This window comes from Bos indicus x Bos taurus, chromosome 6 (genome assembly GCF_003369695.1).
Source record: "Bos indicus x Bos taurus breed Angus x Brahman F1 hybrid chromosome 6, Bos_hybrid_MaternalHap_v2.0, whole genome shotgun sequence".
NCBI lineage: Eukaryota > Metazoa > Chordata > Mammalia > Artiodactyla > Bovidae > Bos > Bos indicus x Bos taurus.
Window position 1 is genome coordinate 87,494,387 of NC_040081.1, and position 10,642 is coordinate 87,505,028.

The 10,642-nt window shown below is 39.6% G+C and overlaps 1 non-coding gene across 1 annotated transcript; it reads right to left on the reverse strand.

The window, feature by feature from the left end:
- Positions 1 to 596: 596 nt before the first annotated feature.
- LOC113894815 lies at positions 597 to 664 on the reverse strand. Its single transcript, XR_003511660.1, has one exon. It is a non-coding gene; the product is annotated as a small nucleolar RNA SNORD42 (small nucleolar RNA).
- Between the last annotated feature and the right edge of the window lie 9,978 nt (positions 665 to 10,642).

Consider the following 10,642-nt stretch of genomic DNA (forward strand, 5'->3'; position numbering starts at 1 on the left):
GCAACCCACTCCAGTGTTCTTGCCTAGAGAATCCCAGGGACGGGGGAGCCTGGTGGGCTGCCGTCTATGGGGTCCCACAGAGTCGGACACGACTGAAGCAACTTAGCAGCAGCAGTAGCAACAGTCTTAGCAAAAGGTAGAAAAAGACACACCATCTGTTAACACTGGTTATCTGGGAGGAGAGTGGGAGTGGATGTGACATGAATTGTATTATTTACTTGTACTGAATACTTCTTTTTTTTTTTAATTTTGAACTCCCTGTTTATTCAGCTTTTTTCTCTTCTATGCCCAGTGGCCCTTGCTTGTTCTTTGTGGTGCCACACAGTGGTGAAGTGAAGTGAAGTGAAGTCGCTCAGTAGTGTCCGATTCTTTGCGACCCCATGGACAGTAGCCTATCAGGCTCCGCCATCCATGGGATTTTCCAGACAAGAATACTGGAGTGGGCTGCCATTTCCTTCTCCAGGGGATCTTCCCAACCTAGGGATCGAACCTGGGTCTCCTGCATTGCAGACAGATGCTTTACCATCTGAGCCACCAGGGAAGCACCCCGCCCCCCAAAAAAATTTCTACACATGTGCAAAAACAAATTTCCACACGGGCATCGGTGGTTCCTTTGAAGACATCACAAAGTCTCAGGAGATTCAAATTTTTCCATCATATGCACCACACAGTGGTAGACATCAGGAAATGCAAGTGACCTTTGACCACTCTGATCCTTCTGAAGGAAAGAGAAGAGTGTAAGGAGAGAAGCAACAGCATTTCAATTGTATTTGATTCAGAGAATGAAAGTGGTCATAAGAATGTTGTTTTCTCCCAAACTCATCAAAAGTTGGTTGTAGCATCAATGTTCCAAAAGCAATTAGCAGATTTGCACTGTTGACTAAGGATTTTCTCCCTTTGGAGAAGCTAGTAGCAGCTTCCAGAGAAGGCAATGGCACCCAACTTCAGTACTCTTGCCTGGAAAATCCCATGGATGGAGGAGCCTGGTAGGCTGCAGTCCATGGGACTGCAAAGAGTCGGACACGACTGAGCAACTTCACTTTCCCTTTTCACTTTCATGCATTGGAGAAGGAGATGGCAACCCACTCCAGTGTTCTTGCCTGGAGAATCCCAGGGACAGGGGAGCCTGGTGGGCTGCCGTCTATGGGGTCGCACAGAGTCGGACACGACTGAATCGACTTAGCAGCAGCAGCAGTTGCAGCTTCAAACAGCTATAGCTATGTCTTTTATGCCCACCACTTTCCACTTTACCTTCTTCCGTCAACCTCTTCAGCGTCATTTCAAAACAGTGACCCACTAGTACTCTATCCTTCAACAATAACATTCTTTTCAGCTCTCAGGCATGTCCTTCCCAGTCTTCATTCTGGATTTTCATGTATGTGTTTCCTCTGTTTGAAGCTCTCCTTCTTTCCCCACATCACCCATTCCTCATTCAGGTCACAGAAGAGAAAATCACCTTCTCTAGAAAACTCTAAATACTCCTCAAACACCCTGCTCTGACCTTTCTCCAGCACAGCATTTACCATACACTCTCTCATAATTCGTAGTTAGTTGCCCATCTACCCAAGTTTAGCTCCCTGAGGGCAAGAACCAAGCCTGTATTGTTCTCTTTTGTGGCCCAGCATCAATCTGCAAGGCACATTGTAGTGACTGTAAAATTTTTTCTCAGTTTCTCTTGATTTTATTGTTCTTTTTTAAAAAAAAAGATAAAAGTACCTCTTCTATTTACTGTTGAGGATATACTTTGAGTCAAGCTCTGGGCTAAAAAATTCATATACATTATCTGATTTAACCTTCTGCTAACCCTTAAGCCTATACTACTCTTCTTCCTTGTGGAAACTCAATATTTTTGGATACCACCTGCTGCTCTGATCTCTCTTCTTCCTCTGAGGTATTCTATGCTCCAACTCCAACAAAACACAGACTTTAACTATGTTTAAGGAATCTTAACTTGAACTCAGCTATTACTTAGCTTAGTTTACTTAGCTTACTGGATCCATGGAATCCAGTTCCTCATGCTAACACAGTAAATTTAAAAACAAATTCATATCAAATTATAACCCTCTGGGACACACACTTTTATGGGGTACACAGAGTAATAATGCCTTAAACCCAAACAAGGGAAATTTGAACATCCCAGCTGGACTCTGAGGAAGATACTTTTAGAAAGGAAATTCTCAACATTTGTTTTGTAGACAACATCTTTGAAGCACCATCTACGCCGCCTATTTGTAAGGAAAACCCTGTGTTTGGAGTAATCTTGTGAGTGTTCAATCTTGTTCCATGACTCGGAGTTACCACAAGTTTTCTAACCATAGTAGAAAAGAAAACAACTTCATTTCTTTTTTATGTATGGATTTCCAATGTTGTTTATCTAAAGAAAAAGCAAACAGTGAAGAACTGTATTTGTAACTATTCTGATCAGACATACACTATACAGGATTTTGTTGTCCATTATAAAGTATTAAATCACCCCACTCCAGGGAGGTCAGGGTGAATGTGAACTGACTCCCCAGGTGCTGGGTACAGTGTTCTTTATCTTGACACTCAGTCCCTCAGGATGTCCTTGATGTCAGACCTTCAAACAGTGACAAGCCATATGGACGTATGTAAAAAAAAATTGTATGTTATCGGCTCCTAACTTGATAAGATAATGACCAAACTCTCCAGGTCAAGATGCTTTCCTTCCCTTCTGAGTAGTCAAGGCTAGTGAGCCAACAAGTAGCTAGGGACCGGGGATGGACAACTGAAAACATGTGGCAAAAAAATCCTTCTCTTGACAACTTAAGAAGAAGAACTTCAAAATATCAGTCTGGAGGTCTTGGGAGCTAAGGGAGTGGAATCACAAGGGTAGATTAATGAAAATGGCAAAGAAATAGATGCTTGTCATAAAAGGCTGGACTAGCTAAGGTCAACTGACTTCAGTGTAGGATGAACAGAGTATGCTTCACTCTGCCATCTAGTGGTGAGAGGCCCTTTGTAGTCTGTGACTCAGACGGTGCTCCAGGACTGACTTCTATTCCACAGAGGACATTCTGGCTCATTACCGCATTATTGAATCCTTCTCAAGGGAAACTGTGAGGTAGATAATTTTCTGTTTTACAGATCAGGAAACTAAGAGTCAGATAGACTAAATGGCTATAAAAAGTAAGAGCTGGTACATGTTCTATACCTTGTAAGCTAGCCTATACTTAGCGCTTTGAGAAATTCAGAGTAGTGATTGACTCTCCCACCCACCCAGCATAGATGAAGAAAAACAGAGAAATTTTCAGTTCAGTTCAGTCACTAAGTCGTGTCCGACTCTTCGCAACCACATGAATCGCAGCACGCCAGGCCTCCCTGTCCATCACCAACTCCTGGAGTTCACTCAAACTCACGTCCATCAAGTCAGTGATGCCATCCAGACATCTCATCCTCTGTCGTCCCCTTCTCCTCCGGCCCCCAATCCCTCCCAACATCAGAGTCTTTTCCAGTGAGTCAACTCTTCGCATGAGATGGCCAAAGTACTGGAGTTTCAGCTTTAGCATCATTCTTTACAGAGAAATCCTGGGGCTGATCTCCTTCAGAACGGACTGGTTGTATCTCCTTGCAGTCCAAGGGACTCTCAAGAGTCTTCTCCCAACATGACAGTTCAAAAGCATCAATTCTTTGGGGCTCAGCTTTCTTCACAGTCCAACTCTCACATCCACACATGACTACTGGAAAAACCATAGCCTTGACTAGACGGACCTTTGTTGGCAAAGTAATGTCTCTGCTTTTCAAAATGCTATCTAGGTTGGTCATAACTTTTCTTCCAAGGAGTAAGCGCCTTTTAATTTCATGGCTGCAGTCACCATCTGCAGCGATTTTGGAGCCCCCAAAAATAAAGTCTGACACTGTTTCCACTGTTTCCCCATCTATTTCCCATGAAGTGATGGGACCAGATGCTGGCAATGGAAAAACGTATCCCCGCATGTTCTTTTTTGGAGAAGGAAATGGCAACCCACTCCAGTATTCTTGCCTGGAGAATCCCATGGACAAAGGAGCCTGGTGGGCTACAGTCCATAGGGTCGCAACAAGTCAGACACAACTGAATTGACTTAGCATCATCATCATCAACATTCTTTACCACTGAGCCACCTGGGAAGCATATAAATAAATAAATAAATACCATTTATAAACTATCATCATATACTGAGCAACTAACACACACACACACACACACATGTTCTTTACACACCAAACAATAATGCCAGAAAATTTTAAAGTAATAATAAAACAAAGACAAACAATAAACCCCTGAAAAATCATGTGAAAGAACAGGAAAAACTGGAAAAATTATGAATGCATGACTTCAGTAACATTATGATGGCCTGAAGAAAGGAAAACATAAGAATTTAGCAGATGAGAATAACCTTAGACAACTAGTAACTCAATTTTTTCACTTTATAGTTGAAGAAAATGAAGACAAAAAATTCAAGTACTATTTCCTGATTCCAATATGAGTTACTGTGACAACCAAAATTCTATCTCCTCCTCTTTCTTCGTTTGAGATTTTTGACAACAAAAATCAATTATTTGCACTTAAACATATCTGAAATGAGGGACAGAGGGAGATAAAGGGGAAAGAAAGAAGTGAGGGAGAGCAGAGCTAAAACTAATTTCTTTCCATTTGTATTCAGGGTCACATTCTGATGAAAATAAAAGTACCATAATCAGAGTGAACTGGAACACTGGAAAAGATGGAATTTCAGTTTTAAGATACATAAATCAGGCTTAGATCAAGTCTCCTTCTTATTAACTCTTAGATATTGGAATATGAATAACCATATTTTACTGTTGGTTTTCAGTCACGAAGTCATGTCTGATTCTTTGCAACCCCATGGATTATAGCACTACAGAGGAGCCACGTTCCTCTGTCTTCCAGTGTCTCACAGAGTTTACTCAAATTCATGTCCATTGAGTCCATGATACTGTCTAACCATCTTATTCTCTGCTGCCTGCTTCTCCTTTGGCTTTCAATCTTTCCCAGCATCAGGGTCTTTTCTAATCAGATCTTTGCATCAGGTGATCAAAGTATTGGAGCTTCAGCTTCAGCAACAGTCCTTCAAATGAATATTTAGGATTGATTTCCTTTAGGATTGACTGTTTTGGTCTCCTTGCTGACCAAAGGATTCTCAACAGTCTTCTCCAGCACCACAGTTTGAAAGCATCAGTTCTTCAGTGCTCAACCTTCTTTATGGTCCAATTCTCACATCCATACATGACTACTGGAAAAATCATAGCTTTGACTATATGGACCTTTGTCAGCAATGTCTCTGCTTTTTAATGTGCTGTCTAGGTTTGTCATAGCTTTCCCTCCAAGGAGCAAGTATCTTTTTCATTTCATGGCTTTAGTCACCATTGGTAGTGATTTTGGAGCACCCAGATCAAATCTCACTGCTTCCACTTTTCCCCTTCTATTTGCCGTGAATTACAATGTAATGGGAAAAAAATCCACTTACCCAACAATAAGAAATTAATTATATCAATTATGGTATGTCTACTCAATAAAATCTATACAATCAGTTAAATTATACTCTACAAGTAAATTTAGAGGAGGAAATTATTTGCACATCAACACTAATGAAATAAGAATACATGTGGCATAATTCCAATTTTGTATTTTAAAAGTAGATATGATGAAAATAGTCAAAATATTAAAAGTCATTACCTCTGAAAAGAGATATTATAAATATAAATGTTCCTTCCAGATCTGTGCTTTGATGTTATTTCTTTAAATAACTGGTTGAATTTGATAGTGAAAACACTTGAGCCTGAAAGTGTCTTTGAGAAGAAAGTTTATAAATTATGAAAAACAAAGCCACTTTTTAAAATTTTTTTAATATTTTTAATTTTACTCTTTGGTTTTTATTCTGTATAAAAATTTTTTTAAATTTTAAACCTGTTTTAAATGATCTTTTTTGATAGTGCTCTAGCATGGAAGGATGGTTCCACCTTATCACAGGCCAGAAGGACATAGAAGCTCAAATTCCCCACTTGGCCCCTGTTGATACTTAACAATGGTGGTGCCCTTCCTTACTGCTGGGCAGGGGTAGGATTTGGCCTCCACTGACCCTTAGGTGGGGGTGGCCTTGTTAGTGCTGAATGAGTGACTATAAAAGTTCTGAGTCTCTACTAGGCCTCCAGTGACACCACCCCAGGGAGAGGGTGAAGGGTGCCTCCTTACTGCTGGGTGGAGATGGAGTAGATTCACCACCGTCATCACAATGGGTGGACCCATTATCAGCCAGTAGGGATGAAAGTCCCTGTTCCTTACTTGGCCTTTTCTGATTCTTGGTCACACTTCATGATAGCCTCATTAGGCGGAAAGTCTAATTCATGCAACTTCTGCTGGCATAAATAGGGGGAAGGACCAGAGGTTTTTTTGTGGTGCGTGGATAGAAGAGAGCCATACTGTCTAAAAGTTTTACTCTTGATTGGCAGTCCCTTTCCTGGTTCTTTGACTAGGGAAAGAAGGTGTTGGTTGGAGCTGTGTTTATCTGCAGCCATTGATTGGCATTATTGGATTGCCAGCTTCTGCTCCAAATCTGAGATAAGGCTAAAAAGAAAATTTAGGAAATTCACTAATGTGTCCTTTCTTAGGTCTTGATGTCCAAGTTTGTCTGGCTTCTTCTTTCCATCAATCAGAATCTTCTTAGGTTTGTTTTATTTGTAATGTGCAAGAGCTTGTTTTATTTATAACATGTAGGAGTTTTAGTTATTCTTAGTAGGAGAAATAGGGGAAAGTATGTCTCCATCATCCCAAAAGCAAAAACTCTGCTAATAAATCCTGATAAAGTGAAATCTGTTGTTTTGGTTTTTTGGGGGTGGGGGATGTGGGAGTGGGGTGGGGGGCGGGGGAGTGTTTTGTTTTACCTTGACATTAAAGTCAAGTAATCTGAGACTCCTTTTTACAAATGAAGAAACTACATCCCTTAGAATTTAGAAAGTGAAAGTGAAAGTCACTCTGTCATGTCTGACTCTTTGTGACCCCGTGGACTATACAGGCCATGGAATTCTCCAGGCCAGAATACCAGAGTGGGTAGCCTTTCACTTCTCCAGGGGATATTCCCAACCCAGGGATCAAACCCAGGTCTCCTGCATTGCTGGTGGATTCTTTACCAACTGAGCTATCAGGAAATGATTTTCAAAAGAAACAAAGTCTTTGTTTGTAGAACCAGAATGAATATTCCTAAACCATCATGTTTCTAAGAAAAATTATTTAGTTTTCTTCAGTTTAGTATCACCTAGATATTGGTAGCACCAATAAAGTGATTTCCTTGGTTATGCTGAATTATGTGACTAGCTATGGTATTCTAAATACAGGACACTGTTGCACATTCTATGTTCCAAAATTAATAACCAGCTTTTCAATCTATTTCTAAGTTATAAAAACTGAAGTATTATTTTATAGTAAATACAGTCTAAGTAAAATTTGTTTCAAAACAATTTCCCTCCAAAATAAAATTTTGAAGAAATAAGACAACGGAGACATTTACTTTGGGAGCTGTGGTATTTGAGAGCTAGAAAGGATTTCAGTGTTCATGTAGCAAAGAGGAAAAGAAAGGCTTGGGAGGCTGCAACCAAATCCTCTCACTTTAAGACCCAGCTTTCATGCTAAGGAGCTCAGTGACCTTGAATGAGCCATGTGCTTGTACTAGGCTTGGTTTTTCCAAAATTAGCTCTCAGATTTCATTATTATTATTATTATTTTATGATCTGACTTCCTGTAAGAATATTACAGATACATGTAATAATTTTAGCCCAACTAAATGCACTTATAAAATTGGAAGAATAGAGTTATCTTTCTGAGCAAGGAAACAAAAGATTGCATATCAAGACGTATAAACTTGACTCACAGATGCATGCTACTTACCGCTTTCCAACCCCCAGAGCACAGTGGAATGTTCTCAGTAATCACTCTCACATCAGTGTAGGCTGAGCCAACCTCAGAACCTTACGGTCCACAGCCATTTGAGGTTGAGGAGTCACATCAGTGCAACTGGTATTTTTCCAAACAAATTTTAAAATTTTCATTGAGAGTTGCTACACACACCACCCAGAGTGTTACCAGATCTTTCTGAAATGCTAAGTGAAAATGAATCCAATTTAATACTTAAGTAACATTTTAACTTTACATGTAGGAGTTTCAATTTTTATGCATTACTTCCTAGCTATACTTTCACAGAATGTTAGAAATAATTTCCTTCTTTTAATCCTAGTAATTTAACCCTTTTCCATTTGACAGACATTTTTCTCCCTTTACTTTTAGTTGATGTGAAATTTGCATGCCTGATGGTACTTTCAAATTAAACAGCTCATACATAACTATTGCTATTATATGGGGTGCAATTATAAGTGTCAAAGCTGCAGCTGGCTTCCTCCTCTTCCTTTCAACTAAAAGAAAAAAAATCACTGAGTAATACCAATGGGATAAAGCTTCTGCCATGGTTTCTTGGATGAGAATTAAGTATTACATGCAAATCAAGCATGCATTACAATTTTGTGAAATAAATTCTTAGAAAACTCTTAGTTCAGTCATTTTATAACCGTATATGCAATGGTGCTTTTATTAGGATATATAATGGTTTAATCAGTCATTATTCATACCCATTGATTCATGACTTGAAAAGAATGCCCTTTCAATAGCCCATATGGAAACTTAAGGATGTGGTATCAGCTATTTTGAAAACCTATATATTGGCAAATTTTTATTAATAAGCTCTTTATTAATGTTCAGTTTGTAATAAGTAACCTGGGTCTTCCACTTGTCATTGGATGCTGGAGATCTTCCTAATTATTACATCATCCTTCTGTAAGGCACCCTTGGTAGTGTGGGTTCCTTCTACTACTGCTGCTACTACTAAGTCACGTCAGTCGTATTCGACTCTGTGCGACCCCATAGACGGCAGCCCACCAGGCTCCCCCGTCTCTGGGATTCTCCAGGCAAGAACACTGGAGTGGGTTGCCATTTCCCTCTCCAATGCATGAAAGTGAAAAGTGAAAGTGAAGTCGCTCAGTCGTGCCCGACTCTTAGCGACCCCATGGACTGCAGACTACCAGGCTCCTCCGTCCATGGGATTTTCCAGGCAAGAATACTGGAGTGGGGTGCCATTTCTGGTCACTGATAATTCTGTGTTTCACTGCAGGCTGTGTTGCTGTTCTAGCCTAAAACAGTCACTTAACAGTGACTTAACGGAGAGATTATTCCTTCATACTAGTTCATACTAGTTGAAAGCTTCCATTTGTTGTCCCCACCACCCTAATCCCTGGAGGAGATCTTGATTCCTTTTGAACCATAGAGTTCAGTCTATTAAAGCCATGTGTTTTAAATAGAGAAAGCCTTCAGATTGGCTTCAGGATATAAGCTCTCTCAGATAAACAGATGGAACCATCTCCTGGCTGCCATTTTGCTTCATTTCTTTTGAAGTATTCACTTTGGCTGACTTAAAAGTTTTTGAGATTTACTTTTCATTGAAGTCATGTATTTGGATTCCATCAGTGGAATTTTTTTCTATTTTATGTATAAATAGGCTATTCTAATACAAAATAAACTTCAAAGTTTGTGAAGCCAAAAAATAAAATAATAGCTACCCATATATTGTGACTACTACTATCATGCTAGAAGCTTTAAATATATTATCTCCAACCCTCAGAATAGCTCTGTAAAGTATTTATTATTTCCTGAGTTTTATAACTGAAGTTAAGGAAAGTAAAGTCACTTTTGCAAAGACAGCAGAAGAATGAAAACTGAATTCATGACTATCTAATTCCAAAACTAAGTCTCTATCTATGACACCATTCTATAAAGAAGAATGTAATGATATGAATTTCACACAACACATACAGAAATTAATTTCATTATATGTTATATACTTTACATGTACTTTTGACTTTTCAACACTATTCAATAAATACTTTTAAGCAGCTACTGTGAAGCAGGCCTAAGTGTTTAGGGAATCAAAACTGAATGAAACAATTCCTGCCCTCAGGAACTTCATTAAATCTGGTGGAAAAAATAAGGCAAGGACAAGAATAGCTCTGCTACTGCTGCTGCTAAGTCGCTTCAGTCGTGTCAGACTCTGTGCGACCCCATAGACAGCAGCCCACCAGGCTCCTCTGTCCCTGGGATTCTCCAGGCAAGAATACTGGAGTGGGTTGCCATTTCCTTCTCCAATGCATGACAGTGAAAAGTGAAAGGGAAGTCGCTCAGTCATGCCCGACTCTTATCGACCCTGTGGACTGCAGCCTACCAGGCTGCTCCGTCCATGGGATCTTCCAGGCAAGAGTACTGGAGTGGGTTGCACTTTGAAACAAAGATAAATACTGCTGCAGAGGTATAAATAGAGGTTTCTGGATGTTCAAATGCAGAAGTCCCACAGGTCAGTATGTAACTATAATGTTTATAGCACTTACTATGTTCTAGCTCTTGTTTTAAGTATATTATTTTTTAGTTCATTTAATTCTACCATGTTTGCATCATTATAAAGATGATTTTAAAAACCTCATTTTAAGGAGGGGAAATAAGTTCTGAATGACTAAAATAACTTGTCTGAAGATACCTATCCAATAAGAAGTTAAGTTGGCTAAGCCTGTAGTAGAAAGAAATGCGCATAACTGC